The 18,685-nt window shown below is 42.0% G+C and overlaps 1 protein-coding gene across 10 annotated transcripts in view; it reads left to right on the top strand.

Moving 5' to 3' along the window:
* The window catches only part of NEK11 (NIMA related kinase 11), a 291,003-nt gene that overhangs the window by 247,572 nt on the left and 24,746 nt on the right, over positions 1-18,685 (top strand). The gene's annotated exons all lie outside the window — the stretch shown is intronic.

The raw sequence follows: 18,685 nt of genomic DNA, 5'->3' as shown, positions 1-18,685 counted from the left end.
CAGAAAGTGAAGAAGAACTAGAGAGCCTCTTGATGAAAGTGAAAGAGGAGAGTGAAAAAGTTGGCTTAAAATTCAACATTCAAAAGATGAAGATCATGGCATCCGGTCCCATCACTTCATGGCAAATAGATGGAGAAACAATGGAAACAGTGAGAGACTTTATATTTTTTTGGGCTCCCAAATCACTGCAGATAGTGACTACAGCCATGAATTTAAAAGATGCTTACTCCTTGGAAGAAAAGTTATAACCAACCCAGCAGCATATTACAAAGCAGAGATATTACTTTGCAAACAAAGGTCCATCTAGTCAAAGCTATGGTTTTTCCAGTAGTCATGTATGGATATGAGAGTTGGACTATAAAGAAAGCTGAGCATCGAGGAATTGATGCTTTTGAACTGTGGTGTCAGAGACTCTTGAGAGTCTCTGGGACTGCAAGGAGATCCAACCAGTCCATCTTAAAGGAGACCAGTCCTGGGTGTTCATTGGAAGGACTGATGTTGAAGCTGAAACTCCAATCCTTTGGCCACCTGATGTGAAGAACTGACTCATTGGAAAAGACCCTGATGCTGGGAAATATTGAAGGTGGGAAGAGAAGGGGACGACAGAGGATGAGATGATTGGATGGCATCACTGACTCGATGGACATGAGTTTAAGTAAGCTCCAGGAGTTGGTGATGGACAGGGAAGCCTGGTGTGCTGCAGTCCATGGGGTCGCAAAGAGTCAGAACTGAACTGAACTGAACTGAGTGAACGTTGGGTTACATGTGTCTTTTAGAACTGTGGTTTTTCTCAGGGTATATGCCCAGTAATGGGATTGTTGGGTCATATGGTAATTTTATTTCTAGTTTTTTGAGACATCTCCATACTGTTCTCCATAGTGGTTGTACCAATTGCCACCAACTGTGCAAAAAGGTTCCATTTTCTCCACATCCTCTCCAGAATTTATTTTGTTTGTAGATTTTTTGATGATGGCTATTCTGACCTGTGTAAGATTAAAACCTCATTGTGATTTTGATTTGCATTTCTCTAATGATAGGTGATATTGAACAGTTTTTCATGTATTTTTTAGTCATCTGTATGAATTAAAAGATGCTTACTCCTTGGAAGGAAAGTTATGACCAACCTAGGTAGCATATTAAAAAGCAGAGACATTACTTTGCCAACCAAGGTCCGCCTAATCAAGGCTATGGTTTTTCCCGTGGTCATGTATGGATGTGAGAGTTGGACTGTGAAGAAAGCTGATCGCCAAAGAATTGATGCCTTTGAACTGTGGTGTTGGAGAAGACTCTTGAGAGTCCCTTGGACTGCAAGGAGATCCAACCAGTCCATTCTAAAGGAGATCAATCCTGGGTGTTCATTGGAAGGACTGATGCTAAAGCTGAAACTCCAATACTTTGGCCACCTCATGCGACGAGTTGACTCACTGGAAAAAGAGTCTGATGCTGGGAGGGATTGGGGGTGGGAGGAGACGGGGATGACAGAGAATGAGATGGCTGGATGGCATCACCAACTCGATGGACATGAGTTTGAGTGAACTCCGGGAGTTGGTGATGGACAGGGAGACCTGGTGTGCTGTGATTCATGGGGTTGCAAAGAGTCGGACACGACTGAGCTACTGAACTGAACTGAACTGATGTCTTCTTTGGAGAAACATCTATTTAGGTCTTCTGCCCATTTTTTTTTATTGTGTTTGTTTTTCTGATATTGAGCTGCATGAACTGCTTGTATATATTTTGGAGATTAATCCTTTGTCATTGCTTCATTTACAGCTATTTTTTTCCCATTCTGAGGGTTGTCTTTTCATCCTATTTATGGTTTCCTTTGCTATGCAAAAACTTTTAAGTTTAATTAAGTTCCATTTGTTTATTTTTGTTTTTATTTCCATTCACTCTTTCATGTTTTAATTATATTCAGATATTTATATTCTGAAGAAATTGGTAGCACATTATACACACTACAGCGTATCCTGGCAATTGCTTTGTGGTAGTGTATAGCAGTATACTTCATTCCTTGTCATAGCTTATAGTGTTTCCTTGGTGTGAATGGACTCACCCTATCCCAATGAGTTTCCCAAAACTTTGTTGTTACAAATAGTTATATAATGAATAATCTGTGCATTCAGCTTTTTTTGTTTTGTTTCCTTTTTTTTATCTTTGAGAGAAATTTCTGTAAGTGGTATTACCTGGTCAAAAGAAAGATGCATAATATTATTTTGGTAGACATTTCCAAATGTAATTTTCATTCCTACCAGTAATGTATGAGAATGCCTTTTCTGCAGTTTCCCCCACTTAATAATTATCAAACTTTTGTATTTTATATTATCTTTCTTTGTCTATCTTTTTTTGTGAATGTAGTCTTTCACTGTGGGGTCTATTTTACTTGCTTTTGGTGTATTCTTGGAATTTAGGAAGCTGAGTTTTCATGTCTCTCAGCAAACACACTTGAGAGTCAAGCACACGAAATGTCTCAAAGTCTAGATTTGGAGTAGAAGGGAGGAAGCCATGTTTAGCCTCAGGTTTCAACTAAGAAAGTTGGTTTATCAGGAACACTGCTTATTGTGAGTAAAATAGTGTGGTCACACACAGAAAAAAGTGATGCATCTTTTTTTTTTTCATTTAGCAAGTGATTTTTGTGTAATTTATCTTAATGAGGTGAAGGGATTAATTGAGCTGTAAGTCTCTAACATGTAGGAGAAATCACCTCTGCAGGACACTGACTGTGGTGTTGTGAGATGGGGTGTAGTGATGTGGTGTCACGCTCACATGGGCACTGCTTCTCCTCTAAGGAGGCATTTAGCATGCAGTCCTTACTGAGGAATAGGAAAAGAAATGTGGTCCTCAGGGACCTGTCCCATGCCCTGGTGTGTGGGCTGCTCCCATGGCTTATCTGTGCATGCCCCCAAAAGTGCATGCCCTTCCAATGCTCAAAACCAACTTGTGTATTTGTGTGTGTCACAGAGGCCTGTCCAGGCCAGATGGCACTAGCTGGTGTGTCAGCTGCTATGGATGCAGAGCCTTCCTTGAGAGCCTTGGGGCTGTGAAAAGTTTCCTGGCTGTTTCATTGCTGAACGCTCATGTCAGCTGTTTGGAAAGATCTTATTAAGGTCAGAGCACAGACCTGATGGAGTGCTGTGATGAGGGCTGAAGTCAACTCTTAAGCGGCTGTAGAAGGCACAGGGAGATTCTGTAAGTAAGACCAAGGTCAAACAAAATAATGGGTTCTGTCGCGGGCAGCTTCTCAGAAGTTCTTAAAATTTTTCTTTCACTTTCAATCATACTTTGACTTTGATCTGAGGAAGGTCAAACTGAAGATGAGAAGCCTACAAGGTTCATTGTTCTTCTCATTAACCTTATATATAGTTCATGGCACAGTACCAATCACTCGCAAAAGTGATGTTGGAGCGTTAAGCTCGCTAAAAATGTTTCCAAGATGGAGTGGTATGAGGTTTGTAGTATTCTTAGCTCAGGTTCTGAACTGTACCAAAGTTACAGCAATGTTTATGTGGAGGGAAGCTTGCTTCCTCTGTGCCAGGGAGTGAACACCCCACTACGTGCAGGTCTTACCACGTAACTGTAAGAGGGGGCAAGACTCTCCATCTTGTAAGAAAGAGGTTGAGAAATGTTCATACTGTCATACAGCTAGTAAATGCAAAGCCACATTTCAAATAGATGCCTGATTAATTCTAAAACCAGTGCTGGGACACACTACCAAGGTGAGGTGGTGACAGTGGGAGTGAGTAACCCGAGCCCAGGACCCATCAGAGACCCTTAGTTACCACAAGCTGGCGTCATGCTTTGGAACCTGTTTGTTCTCATTTGGTGGTCATCAGTATGAACGTGCGCGTGTGCTCAGTCAGTCACGTCTGACTCTGTGACCTCATGGACTGTAGCCCAGCAAGCTCCTCTGTCCATGGGATTTTCTAGGCAAGAATAATGGAGTGGGTTGCCATTTCTTTCTCCACATTAGTATATGTGCCAACCCGCAAAAGATGAAGAGTTTGTAACCCAGGCCGCAGCTACTGTCCAGGCTTGTCTGCTCCTGTCAAACTCTCTGCCTGTCACAGGCTTTTCTGAGCCGGTGGGCATTTGTGTTTCAACAGCATCTTATTTCCTGAACTCAGGCTTCTCCTTGTCAATTGTAGATATTTAATACAAAAAGCTTACTATTTGAGGCTTTCCAAGTGCTTTATGAATAAAGCTCATTCTGTCTGACTGACTGAAATAACCTTTCAGCGGAGAAATAGAAGAAGCATTGCTTCATTTCTCCTCCACTTTTCAAATCTCATTGAAGAGGGGTTAGTTATGCCTCCAACATTCTGTTTCTTTAATAAAAGGTCATTATCAGGCAGCACTTCTGAAGGAACTGCTGATTGAAACCAACATTTCAATTTCAAAACAACAAATAAAAGCTTGTGTGTAAGGAAGGCTTAGTGACTGGCAAACGAGGACTCCTTCCCTACAGAGCAGCCTTTCCAAATATACATGTAGGTTTAAGAGATTCTTTAAAGAGCTAGCCAGGCTTCTTCCTGCTCAGCTGCCTTGAGGTTTGCCATCAATTGATTGTGCTTTTCTTGAGAGTCTGTGAGATGGAAGGTGTGAGGGAGAAGCCTCACACCCTAGCCAGGGAGATTGGACACCTGGGTGTGACTCACAAGACAGGAATAAACGCCAAGTGCTGCCCAAGTGGGGCCAACAACCAGGACATTCAGAAGAGCAGCTCATCTCCTCCACAGGGATGGAGAGGCCCTGGAACTGCCCAGATGGTGCCTCCTCCCTCAGGTGGACCTGTTACATCTGTTGCCTGCACCAGGAATGACTTTCCCTTCTCTCTGAAGGCACGGTTCAGCCTTATAGCTATAACCCACATGTCAGCCAGTTTGTCCTGCCCCGCGAGGGCCTGGGAAGTTCTGGCTCAAGTCCTCAGCCCGTGTGGTAGTTCACACTCTTTCCAAGATAACCACAAGTCTTCGGTATCCTGAATATCTTCTTCTCTGTGCCTCCATTCTATGCCATGTTGGCTTAGACTGAAAATCTATGTTCTTTATTCTTTTTCCTTCACGTCCTTACTCGCCAAATCATCTATGAAGGCATTGGACCTTTGCTCACTATTTGGAGGCTAGTGGTAAAGGCTTCATGTCACAAGGACTTATGCAACTTCAAATATCCATTAGGCATCCCTGTTGTTAAAATGTTCTTTCACTTCCTGTTGCAGGTAGACTCACTGGAAAGCAGTGAGATAACTTTCCTGCTCTGAGATGATTTTCCTGCAGAAAGCTTTCCTGGTGGGGGATGGGTGTGGCAGCTCCCTGGATCCACACATGTGGGGGAGGCCAGGAAGCTGGGCAGAGGGATAAACCAGGATGGGGTACCACTCATCAAGGCCTTACCTGGGAATGGAGTATGCTCAAGCTGGGGTGGCCCTGCCTTCAATGTTGTTGGTGGGTGGAAGGGATGCTCCCCACCGCTGGGGAACCAGACTTCACTCCTGACAAGGGATCCTGAGGTACAGACCAGTGACCACTGCACCCCCCAGGCATCTCCAGTTCCACATTCCTCCCCATTTTCTGGCATCTGTTGCTTTCCTTCCTTTCTTGGGAGCAAAAAACATTCTCAGGCCAGGGCTGTATCCTTTCCTTTGGCTCTTGGGCTTCTTCTCACTTCTGTGTCCTCAGGATCTTATCTTACTCCCAGAAGTCTTCTGTACTTGTTTTTTTTGGATGTGTGTGTGTGTGTGTGTGTGTGTACCTACTAAAGTTTCCACCTGTCCTATTTCACTAACAGTGGGCGACATCAGAGGTAAACTGCTGAAATGAACCAAAAGTGGTTTTTAGAATCTGAATAATCTGAGTTCACAACTTGGCTCTGCTTCTTACTCTGTGGTCTCAGATGAGTTCCTTTGCCTCCAGCCTCAGTTTCTGCACCTGTGAAATGGGGGCATAATTAGCATGGGTATCAACAGCACTCTGCTTAGTACTCAGTAGACACCCAGCAAAGGCTAGGAGCCTCCCTGCTCACACCTCTTTCCTGACATTCCAGTTGCCCTGACTTATGAGTTGGTTTTTAATTGACTATGAAAACAATTGTTCTTTTAAGTTTTTCACAAATGTTTTTTTACAGATTTGAAATCTTGCATCCAAGCAAATGATCCTAAAGAGGCCCTTTAGCTATTGTCAACCACAGAACATATGTCCATGGTTGCAGGGCAGGAGGCACAAATTCAAGGACTTCAGGGGCAATGTTTGTGTTCATGAGCCGAGGCTTTTACAGTCCTCCTGGTGTCTCCTGGTTACTCTAAGATTTTTTTCTTCTTTGTACCATAAATCAAATATGTTCCATATCTTTGATTCCCATTAAGACCATGCCTGAATTATAGTAAACATATATTTCTCCTAGCTGGAGGCAATAGGCATTATCTTGAAACAATTAAGCATGTTTGTGATAAAATTGAGTGAATTAACACAGCTGTTCGTATATTATTTTGAAATATCTACAGTTTGTTCAGTGCTAAAGATCCTAGGTACCACCGGAAACCACAGGTTAAGGAGAAAGTCTTACATTTATTGCTGTACTTGTTGAGTTTTGATACTCATCACTTTTTTCATTCAAAAGACCCCATTTAAATTTCAATTGGCTATATATCAGTTTAAAACATTTGAATAGACAGTGAGTTATTACTTAGACTCTTGAATGCCTTCAAAACTCTGTACATTTATGTAATTAAATTCTTTTTTAAATAAAAGGTGTTTTTTTTTTCCAGTTTTATTGAATTGGAATTGACCTGCATTATTGTTGTCATTATTTAGTCGCTAAGTCGTGTCCTACTCTTTGCAACCCCATGGACTGTGGCCTGCCAGGCTCCTCTGTCCATGGGATTTTCCAGCCAAAAATACTAGAGTGGGTTGCTATTTCCTTCTCCAGGGGATCTTCCCGACCCAGGGATCAAACTTGTGTCTCCTGCATTGGCAGGCAGATTCTTTACCCCTAAGCCACCAGGGAAGTTCCATAATTGACCTACATACAGCACTGTATAAATTTAAGGTGTACAGAATAAAGATTTGACTTACATACATCATGAAATGATGACTATAATATGTTTAGTGAGCATCCATCATTTCTAACAGATACAAAAAAGAAAAAGAAATTTTATTTCCCTATAATAAGAATTCTTAACAACTTTCATAACAACATACAGTAGTGTTAATTATATTTCTCATGTTGTACCTTATATCCCCATACTTATTTATATTATAACTGGTAGTTTGTACCTTTTGACTGCCTTCATCCAGTTCCCTCTTCCCCCATCTTGGATAATCACAAATCTGAGCTCTTTTTCTATGAGTTTGTTGAAGTATAATTGACCTGTAACACTCTGTTCCAGATGCACAGCATAGTGATTTGATATTTCTATACATTGCAATGTGATCACAGTGATAAGTCTAGTTACCATCTGTCACCAAAGTTATTACATAGTTACTGACTATATTCCCAGTGCTGTACATTTTATCCCTGTGATTCATTTCTCTTGTAACTGAAAGTTTGTACCTCTTAACCTCCCTCACCTATTTCACTCATTCCCCCTACCCTCTCCCACCCAGCAGCCACCTGCTTATTCCCTGTATCCATAAGTCTGTTTCTGTTTAGTAACATTTCTTCACTTGTTTTGTTTTTTAGATTCCACATATAAGTGAAATAAAATGTTACTTGTCTTTCTTCCTCTGATTTATTTCATTTTGCATAATATCCTCAAGGAAATTCTATCCATGTTATTGCAAATGATAAGATATCCTTCTTTTCTATGGCTGGGTAATGTTTCATTATATATATATATATGTGGAAAATGCATATAATATATGTATGTTTATATATATATATGTATAAACATGTTCTTTATCCATTCATCTATCCACTCATCCTTAGGTTGCTTTCATATCTTGATTTGTAAATAATGGTGCAGAAAACATAGATGCATATATCTTCTAGAATTAGTATTTTGTTTTCTTCAGGTAAATACCCAGTAGTAAAATAGCTAGATCATATGGTAATTCTATTTTCAGTTTTATGAGGAACCTCATACTGCTATTCATAGTTGTAGTCCCACCAAAACTGTACGAGGGATCCCTTTTCTCCACATCCTCACCAACACTTGTTATATCTTTTTGGTAATAGCCATTTTGAGTGTGAGGTGATGTCTCATTGTGGTTTTGAATTGCGTTTTCCCTGATGATTAGTGATATTGAGCATCTTTTTCATGTGTCTGTTGGCCAGCTGTATGTCTTCTTTAGAAAAATGTCTATTCAGGTTCTCTGCCCATATCTTAATCAAGTTGTTTGTTTTTGATATTGAGTTGGATGAGTTATTTGTATATTTTGGATATTAACCTCTTAATAATATTATTAACCACCAGGCCCTGGTGGCTCTGATAGTAAAGACTCTGCCTGCAATGAGGGAGACCTGGGTTTGATCCCTGGACTGAGAAGATCCCCTGGATAAGGGAATGGCTACATACTCCAATATTCTTGCCTGGAGAATTCCATGAACATAAGGAGACTAAAAGACTACAGTCCATGGGGTCACAAAGAGTTAGACAAGACTGAGTGACTAACACTTTCACTTTGGGCTTCCCTGGTGGCTCAGGGTAAAGAATCTGCCTGTACTATGGGAGACCTGGGTTCAATCCTTGGGTCAGGAAGATCTCCTGGAGAAAGGAATACCTACCCACTCAAGCATCCTTGCCTGGAAAATTCCGACAGAAGAACCTGGTGGCCTTCAGTTCACGGGGTCACAAATAGTTGGATATGGCTGAGCAACTAACACTTTCACTTTCAGCCTTATTGTATATGTGATTTGCAAATATCTTCTCCATTCAGTATGTATCTTTTCATTTTGTAGGTAGTTTCCTTCACTGGGCAAAAGCTTTTTGGTTTGTGGTTATCCCATTTGACTAATTTTGCTTTTGTTTCCCTTGCCTGAGGACACAAATCCAAAAAAAAATTGCTAAGATCAATGTCAAAGAAAAGCTGCCTATGTTTTCTTCTAGAAGTTTTATGATTTCATGTCTCACATTTAAGTCTTTAGTCAATTTGGAGTTTATTTTTGTATATAGTATGAGAATGCAGTTCAGTTTGATTCTTTTAAATTTAGCTACTGAGTTTCCCCAACACCGTTTACTGAAGAGGATGTCTTTTCTCCATTCTGTATTCTTGCCATGTTTGTTGTAGATTAATTGACCACATAAGTATAGGTTCTGGGCTCTCTATTCTATTTCATTGATCAATGTGTCTGTTTTCATGCCAATACCATACTGTTTTGATTACTGCAACTTTGTAGTGTAGTTTGAAATCAGAGAGCATGATACCTCCAGCTTTGTCTTTTTTGCCTTTTTGGGATCTTTTGTGTTTCCATACACATTGTCTATATTATTTGTTCTAGTTATATGAAAAATGCCATTGGAATGCAATAGGAATTGCATCGAATCTCTAAATTGCCTTGGGTAGAGTATTTTAATATTAATTCTTATGATCTATAAGCACAGTTATATTTTCTGCTCATCAGCCAGGTCTCTCCACAGACTAATCATGCTGGACATAGGAATAGATTTTCTCAAGCACATCAGAGACTTCTAAGCCTGTTTTGCTGTTCTGATTTGCCATGGCTTTGGAGCCCTGCTCAGTTACAGACCCAGCCTGGATGACAGTACAGGCAGGAAGCTGAGCTCATGTATTCCCGTCTCACTCTTGTCAAACTGTGCATTCTCATCAAATCAGGGCAGATATGAAACTGACAAAAGAGATTTCAGAAAAGGCAGGGTGCCTCTGCCTTCATGTCATCTCACAAGAGGAGGGAAGAAAGGATTATTTTCTGATGTATCTTTCAACAGCAGTGTTCCAATCCCAGGAAATTATGATGTACATCACAGAGAAAAGCAGAGAACCAGCTGAGATTTGAGGAGAGCGGGGCAGGTGAGAGAAAGCAGCTTACAGAGGCTTAGGTTGCTGCCTGGGCACAGGGCTCTGTTTCCCTTTTCTCTTGTTCAAGTCATTGGTCTTGGACAATTTTCCATTAGGCCATGGTTGTCCCCTGCTGCTGCAATGCTGCCAGACTCTCTGGAACTCCACCAGGCCCTTGATCAGGAGCCTCAGGACAGCTTGTAATCATACACCAGATTTCCACAAGTCTCCCCAACTCTATGAGATCAGAGGACTTCTCACCATGGAAATTAAAACCTTCTCTACTTATCTTCTATCCTTCAACTCCTACTTTGGAGCCAGGTTCCAGTCCTGGTTTACATCAAATTCGAAGAGAATGAACCCAGCCCTCAATAAGCAGTGTTAGTCCTTATTGCCTTCAGTAGCCCCTGATGTTTGCAGAGAATGGTGGAGTGAAGAGAGAAATGAGCCACAGTCTTTGTCTTTGAGAGACTGAAATTTTACTTAAAAATTTATTCTCTAACTCTCTGTTAAAGGGATCTGAAAATCAGACTACCAGTTGACGTGTATGAATAGCATGTTGTACTGATCAGAGCTTACCTCTAACTCCTGAGAGAAGTTTATTTAATTCATTTTTACATTAAATGAAATATGCAATAAACCTAATAAAATAATATATACAGAAAATGAAGATCAGAGATAAGTGAGGGGTAGTCAAAGTGTGACTATTTTTGCTATGGCAGAGTGTGAAGTGTGGTCCTGAGCTTCTAGGAAACCAAGTCAAAACAGAGAGACGTGATATAGTTACTAGTTCTCGTTAGCAAGAATGTGACTGTTACTGGTTCCTTAGGGGAGACATAGATTTTGTGTTTAGTTTCATATAGCACATATGGAGGGATGTCACATCCTCAACAATCTTTTTGCAGGAAATGAAGATGAGAAGTTCATAGAGGTGGCTTCTTATGGTGATGGTCTATGATGAACTAGACCACATAGTCTTCTAGGGGGTTTAACTCTATTTAAAAGTAAGACTAGAAGTACTTAGAGAAAATTTACAATCTGTTGATTTTAATTAGAATTAAATGTGTCCTTCTTACATTTTTTTTAAATTAAAAATACGTGACCCTTGAAGAAGAGTTAAGAGCAAAACTGAAGACAGATTTTGATTTGAAGTCTCTGAGGAATAAATGACAGGGATGCCCTTGGCTGATTTGATGAGTGTGCTTCCCTACTGCCATGCATTAATTAACTGTGTTTGACTTTTATGGTCAACTCCTAATAAAGAAGTGTTGAAGTACAATCACTAGTTTAGATGTTCTAAGAAAAGCAGGCTACCCAACAGTAGCTCAACGTGGAGCCTCTTCAGACTTCAGGAAGGGATTCTGCTGGGATGGTTTGCCCATGGTCAGGCCTTTTCTGTATAAGCCTTATTATATTATGTATCTGTAATAGCTAAGAAAGTCTTGACATATTAAAGCATGGAGTGTTTCTTAACACAGAATTGTCTAAAGGTCTTTCAAGTATTTGTGGAGTGTGATCAACTTTACTTTATGGCATGTGAACAGTATGAATGAAGAAATCTGATGGCTAAATGCAGGGGTGCAGAGGACAAGACAGAGTGAGCACGACAAATTTCCACCTCCTTCCCTGGGACATGGCAACTACCCTTCTGCAGCATGACTTGTCCAGTCTGGTCCAGCTTTTTCTCCTCCTTGTATGGCACATATTTTGCTGGTAGTCTTCTGCATGTCCCACTCTACTCTGGACTGAGATGACCTATTCTTTGTATCAGAACCCTTTAACAATTTGTAAAACTTAATTATATTAGCTGCTAATGATTGGTAAGATTCAGCTTAAGTACAGTCACTATTGGCTAGTTTTTGTAATTCATACTTCCTCTATGTATTCGGTAAAATGCTGCTGCTGCTTTTGTAAAATGCTGCTGCTGCTGCTGCTAAGTCGCTTCAGTCATGTCTGACTCTGTGCGACCCCATAGATGGCAGCCCACCAGGCTCCCCCGTCCCTGGGATTCTCCAGGCAAGAACACTGGAGTGGGTTGCCATTTCCTTGCTGCTACTGCTGCTACTAAGTCACTTCAGTCATGTCCAACTCTGTGTGACCCCATAGACGGCAGCCCACCAGGCTCCCCCGTCCCTGGGATTCTCCAGGCAAGAACACTGGAGTAGGTTGCCATTTCCTTGCTAGGTGCTATTTAATTCCTCCAGAATGCTTTTCCTGTTTGCTTGACCTGTAGTTTTCTGGAATATTAGGACCCTTGGTCTCTGTGAATATTTTACCTGCCATGGAATTGGGAAAAACATTTTAAAATTCACTGGTATACATTCTTTCCTAATTGAATTTTTTGGGGAAACCAAAGCAACACAAAGTTAGTCTCTGAAATTGCTACTTGGATCACTTTAAAAATTCATAAAAGAATCATTTCCTAGTTGAGATACAGGCTAACATTGATCTCCCACAATCAGAAGCATGGATACCATGATGCTTGTTATGAGACCCCATCAAACAAGAAAGGAAGACCAGGAAAGAGTCCTCATTAAACACAGCTTCCAGACAGTGAGGTTTCAATACCCCTCAAATCATACCAAGATTCTAGGTTATTTGGGTATAAGACAAGTGCTCTGTAATTTATGTGTGTGTTTGTATGACACAATTTTCTGCCTAAGTGGAAGGTGGTGAGTAAATTAACTTTGCCAGACAGCCTGAAGAGCATTATAAAGGAAACGCCCTCATGTTGAGAAATGTGAGGGTGAAACAGTGTGTTTTGAAAGGCAGATATGATTATTACATTTGTAAGACTTCCTTATTGCCTTTGTCCATGGAAAAAAGATACGGAGATGATTTAAACAGGATACTTTGATTCCTTGGCACAAAGATTAGGTATTCAATGAGTACAAAAGGATGAGTGAGTGGTTGAATGAATGAAATATGGGGACATAAACAAATGAGTTTCTTCCTCTGGTGTCCCCAGGTCTCTGAAAGATCACTCACTCATCTATAACAATCCCTTGGGTGGACTGTGATTAGACTTAAGGAAAATGGGCTCTAAAGACAGTTTTCAGACAATCAGAGGTCTGTTTTCTCTGGATAGCATGTAGGGCTGCCGTAAGGAGCAGGGCTTTCATGTGACGCTTGATGTGAGGTGTTCATAGGAGACAGTGGGGCCTCAAAGATGACTTCTCGGGACTAGATGTGGAGAAATTTCATAGATTCACTGATGAACATCTTGCTATTACATTCTACACATTGTATTGTTTTTTATCTCTTGCATCTCATTGTTTTTAATTTTTAACTTTTACTTTGTATATGACACATATTCTTTCAAACTTAAAGTGAAAAGCAATGTCAGAGGCTCTGGCATATTTGCACCTTTTGAGTGTCAACTGCAGCAGGATGTTTCTTGGCTGCTTCTGCACATCAGTAGAAGGAAGTACAGTCTGTATCTGTGCAGGAAAAAAATGATGAATGCAGAAAATACAGGAGTTGTGTAACAACATAATGGGGCATCTCAAGCAGTTTGTATCTTCCAAACTGTGCTTGAGAATGATGTTTCATTTCTTTAAGCTGCTTTTGTCAGCACCCCTGATGGAATGTCTGTAAATACTGACAGCCCAGCCGTTGCATCTAGCTCCACAGCCTGAGGACCACAGAGCTTCTTCCTATACCAAAGTTGGAGGGAAGGAAATACCACTAGCCCTGTTAACTATTTTCCTTCTTCCACAAATTCTGCTGTGTACAGTGGGGTTCTGGGGATCCCTCAAGCTCTGTTTGTATGTGTTGGGAACTGTGTCAGCCCTAGAAATTTGGCTGGAACTTCCAGATCAACTCTGTGACTTACCTGCTCTGTAGTTTTGAGTGACTTGCTGAGTTTTCTGAGCCTCCCCTTCCTGCTTCATAAAATGGGAAAGATAATGTTGCTTACGCTCATTTGTTTCTTATGACTTTTGACCTAAATTCGATCAAGCACGTAGAAGCCCACCGTAGCGCTCCAAGTTGTTGGCTGAATAGTGATGAGTAAATCCTGTTTAGAAAAATGCACTATTATGCAAGAACAGAAGTATTAAAGAGTGTGCTAAGGTGGCAGATGATTGTCACTTAGAAGGAACACTGGAGGCCAACATGACGAGTACAGTTCTTGCAAACGTTTGGTGCGTGCAGATCAGTAAGGTCCAGGGATAGATGTAATGGAGAAGAGGAGGACGTAGCAACAGTTGTAAACCACTGGCCAATTCAATTCAATTCAAAAACTGGAGAGACTTTAAACTTACTTTTTATTTTAAAGAACTGGCTGGTTAATATTAGGAAAATACTAACCTGTCATAATATGATAACCAGGTCACTGTCACCCAAGGAGTTATGAGTGTAAAACTCATTGTAATCACCTGAGAAAAGGCTCCTAAAGCCTAAAATTGAGTGGGGAGAGAGGGAGTCAGACGGGGCTTTGTGATTGCCCTGAGAAGGAGACCTGGGTATAAACTCTGACTTTTTGCATTGAAACAGCTCTATGATCTTGAGCCAAAGCTTTACCTCTTTGAGATTTAACCTCATCATCTGTGAATGTGGATAACAACGCCTGTTATTACCTGAGGTAATTAGGTCCAGGGCCTGGGACACAGGTTAATTGCAGCCATGTCTATGACCAGCATCCGGGGTCTCCTCCCCCACCCCACGTCAGCAGCACCGCCTGCCACACTGATGCCTGTGTCCAACCACTGTGTTGACCAGAATGGACTGTGTGGGCTTGTGCCATCTCCAGACTGTGAAAACTGAAATGGTTCTCATGCCATCAAGACGATGTAGCATCTCTGTAACCTGTTGATTTTAGCCTGGAGTACTTGCAGTATCGGAGAAGGCAACGGCAAGCCACTCCAGTACTCTTGCCTAGAAAATCCCATGGACGGAGGAGCCTGGTGGGCTGCAGTCCATGCGGTCGCTACGAGTCAGACATGACTGAGCGACTTCACTTTCCCTTTTCACTTTCACACATTGGAGAAGGAAATGGCAACCCTTCTTGCCTGGAGAATCCCAGGGACGGGGGAGCCTGATGGGCTGCCGTCTATGGGGTCACACAGAGTCGGACACGACTGAAGTGACTTAGCAGCAGCAGCAGCAGACTTGCAGTATAGCTTTGAGTTCGTTCTAAAGATGACAGGAATGTCCTCTAAACTTCAGCTTGTGGACAGAGCAGACAGAGAATCCAGGGATCCTGAGGACTGATCCAGGCAACTTCCAGGTAGTGTGGGATCCGGGCAGGTATGGGCTGCAGGGATCCTTCCTCTGAAGAATCTGCTCATAGCCTGCCACGCTCTGTCTAGAAGACACTGAATATTTTTCAAATGAATGTTCAGCCAATTCAACCTATAACTGTAACTCCTACATCTGTAACAAGCACCACTAACTCAAGTTGATCACTTCCAACCTCGACTAGGGGCAAAGATGATTCAGCCAATAGTCTCAGGGTCCCTATGGTGCTCATGCATGCCTGTTCCAGGATGGTTCAAATAGGAAGACAAAAAATGAGAGGCAAGAGAAATAGACAAGATTCAGGAGTTATTTCCAGTCCTCACTGTTGTAGACAAAGCAACACCCCTGACATCTTTCACACAGTGTTTCCGTGTGTGCAATCCTGCTGTGTTAAAGAAGCACGAACAAAGGGTTCTTGGGAACTTGCCTGAGCAAGACTCGCGCAGCACACGACTGCCTCCCGCAAGAACAGGAGTGTTTGTTCCGGTTAGAGTGTTGCCTCCTGGGTTGGCATCTGAACAGGCAGCACTTTAGCATTATGCTTTTCCGAAAAGTAAATGAATTACTGGGAATTTTCCCACTCATTTAAAAGTATTTCAAATCAAGATGCGTTTACTTTTTAAAAGTCCACTGTATAGGGAAATAAATGTCAACTGCAACCCCAACATTGCTGGCATTTATTCTGCTAACGACATAGAATTCTCTTCATCTAACCACATGAACAGAGGAGCCTGTCTGGCTACAGTTCTTGGGGTCATAAAGAGTTGGACACGACTTGGCAACTAAAACAACAAACCACACCTGGTGTTCTGGTTGTGGCTCTCCAGATTCCTCTCTGGAAATCCCTCTCATTGCTTTAATTTCTCGCTGAAGAAATGGTGAAAACGTGTGTATGATGTGGTGTGTGCGTGTATGTTCATGAATGTGTAAACCTGCTTGTGAGTGTGTGTATGCTGAGGAAGTTGTTGTAGAATTCTGTAATTACCATCTCACAGCCTATTCATTCCCATTTCCTGTTAGAATATGGGTAGCAGTGGATGGAGGTGGAAGATCACAGAACAACTTTTTCTTGTGCTCATCTCTGATGCCTTGGTAAGGGCCAGGTAGCTTGACCTACAGCTGATTTTTTATCAAATCACACAACAGATCTCATAAGGACTTCTTCTGTGTTCAGAGAACACATCTTGGGAAGGACCCCTGCCCAGCCTCTCCACCAGCTTGTTCATAGGCAGGGCTGGTGGAAGAAGGTACATGCCAGTTGCTCTAGTGGAGGGAGTGTAATACTGAGCTGTTAACCATGTATTAGGGAGCCAAGAAGACAGAGGGACACCAGAATATCTCAGAGGAGCAAGTGCAGGAAATGGTGGCCACCAAGGTTGAAAGAGTAAGAGGAAGAGATTGGGATATGAAAACTCAGAAGCCTGGAGGAGGGGCCCTGGGCACAGAGACTCAGACATTCAGGAGGGGACTGCTGGGTCACTTGTGCTGATGGCTCTGAGCTTGCAGAGGGGCCCCATAGTGTGGTACCCAGGTTGCAGGAAAAGAGGGTGCCAGCCTCTTGTGCTGGGGTCTCTGAGGGGTTACAGGAAGGTTGGATAGGTCGGAGAAACCCGAAGTGAATTCACTGGCTGCTGGTGGGGAGCCGGTCAGCCTGACATTCACAGGGATGGGAGGGAAGTTCTCCCGTTCACCTGTCTCCCTCTGGCACCCCCTTCTGGCGGAGCCTAGTAGAAAGCTGCTGGCAAAGGGAAAATATGGTCAGCAGAGACATGGGCTCAGCATCCCAATGCAAGTGGGCAAGAGTGGGTTTGAAACAGAGGTAATAGGTTTGGAACCAGTGCAGCCTGCCAGCACACCCATGACAAAGGTGTCCTTGGAGCAGACCAGGGTTATACACTTCTTGTTCCTCCATGAAACCTGAGCAGTTCCTTCAGCATCCTTGGTGGAAAATAGTCTTGACATTCATTGGTCCTGAAACAAGCCTTTCTCCAAGTTCCCATTTCATATTTCTTTTAAATCATCCATATAAATGCATAAAGATCTGTATGACTTTTGATGTGTTTATATGTAAAGATAACTCTCAAAAAGTTGTCTGTTTTCTTTTGTACACCAGGTAGAGAATCGTTTTGTGGTTGTTATAAACATACAGTTTATACATCCTAATTTCTTGAAAAAGGAAAGAAACATTATGCCTCTCTGGTTTTCTACTCAAAACTTTTAAATGCAAACGAAATCATGAATCAAGCATAAAAACAACCTAATTGCTAACCATCATATATTTTAATGATCCTTAATTAGAGCAAAATTTAAAGTGAATACAAGCATATTAGAAATTTTTCTCATGGATCCTTAATTTGTGACTATTACTCAGAAAGCTGACCCTGAATATCCACCAGGCTTTAGAAGAATATACCATTCACTCACACAGAACCTATTTCTTAGATGCAAATACTTTTCTGAGTATAAATAAACACAGAGGATACATTGAACAGCTTCATGAGGTGACAAAGTTCTTAAGACCTGTGCTTGTTCGAGTCTTGTCCTCTTGATTATGTTTTGAAAAGGAGAGCAAACATTAGCTAGTTTCCCTAAGGCTTCATACCAGAGCTCTTGTTTATATATAGTGTGTGTGTGCGTGTGTGTTCTCAGGTATCATCTGGGCTCCCTATCCTTGCACAGAAGCTGAGAGAGGTAACAGCTAGCCCGCCAGCATCACACATTGTCTGCTTGGATCAGGGAGGCGAAAAATGTTCCTGTCAACTGCAGCTTGTGAATTTTTGAAGTTAGCATTTAAACTCCTCTTGATTTACAAGGATTGATGGCAAGGAAACAATCACACAGGAAGACTTAAATATAGCAGTATCCTGGTTCCTAAACATAGATTAGCACCCTTAGCTTTGCCGAATGTTACACTTCAGAAAATATCCTGGTGGAATATGGGGAGGTTGCAGAGAAGCTTTCAAGTAGCCCAATCCAGGGGAAGTTGCAGTGCTGTAAGGCCACATGTTAATTCTGGGCCTTAGGGCAGTAGTTTACTGTGTTCATCTCATCCCATAAAGAAAGTAACAGGCCAGGGCCTCTGTCCCTCCAGCTGCAGGCTGTGGGCAGACTGAACCAAAGGCAAGTGATTGTCGCTTAAACCCTGGACAGAGTCAGCAACACCAGGTATTCCTTGAATCAAGGAAATACTGAAGGGCTCTGTGTGACAGAAGTTATTACTGACTTCTGGAGATGAAGCAAATGGAATATGATCTGATTTAAAGGTAAGGGTTCCTGTAGGCATGGGGGAAATAAGCATAGGTTTCAAGCAGCATTTGTTTGGTCCCCTTGCTGCGGTGGGCCCGACTGGAGCTGGTGGATGAAGTGGCAGTGACAGGCTGAGCCTGTCGTCGCCTTGTAACATTTGCAGGGGCGTTCCTGACTCTAATGCTCACCCCCTCCCCACTGACTGCTGCTGCTGCCTGTGGTTTCTGGCAGGAGGCTTTGTCAAATAAGTG

Source organism: Moschus berezovskii, chromosome 1 (genome assembly GCF_049115385.1).
Source record: "Moschus berezovskii isolate FMDL1 chromosome 1, NW_MosBer_1.0, whole genome shotgun sequence".
In the NCBI taxonomy this organism is placed as follows: domain Eukaryota; kingdom Metazoa; phylum Chordata; class Mammalia; order Artiodactyla; family Moschidae; genus Moschus; species Moschus berezovskii.
The sequence above is the reverse complement of the archived record's forward strand: the minus strand, read 5'-3'. Positions and strand labels throughout refer to the sequence as shown.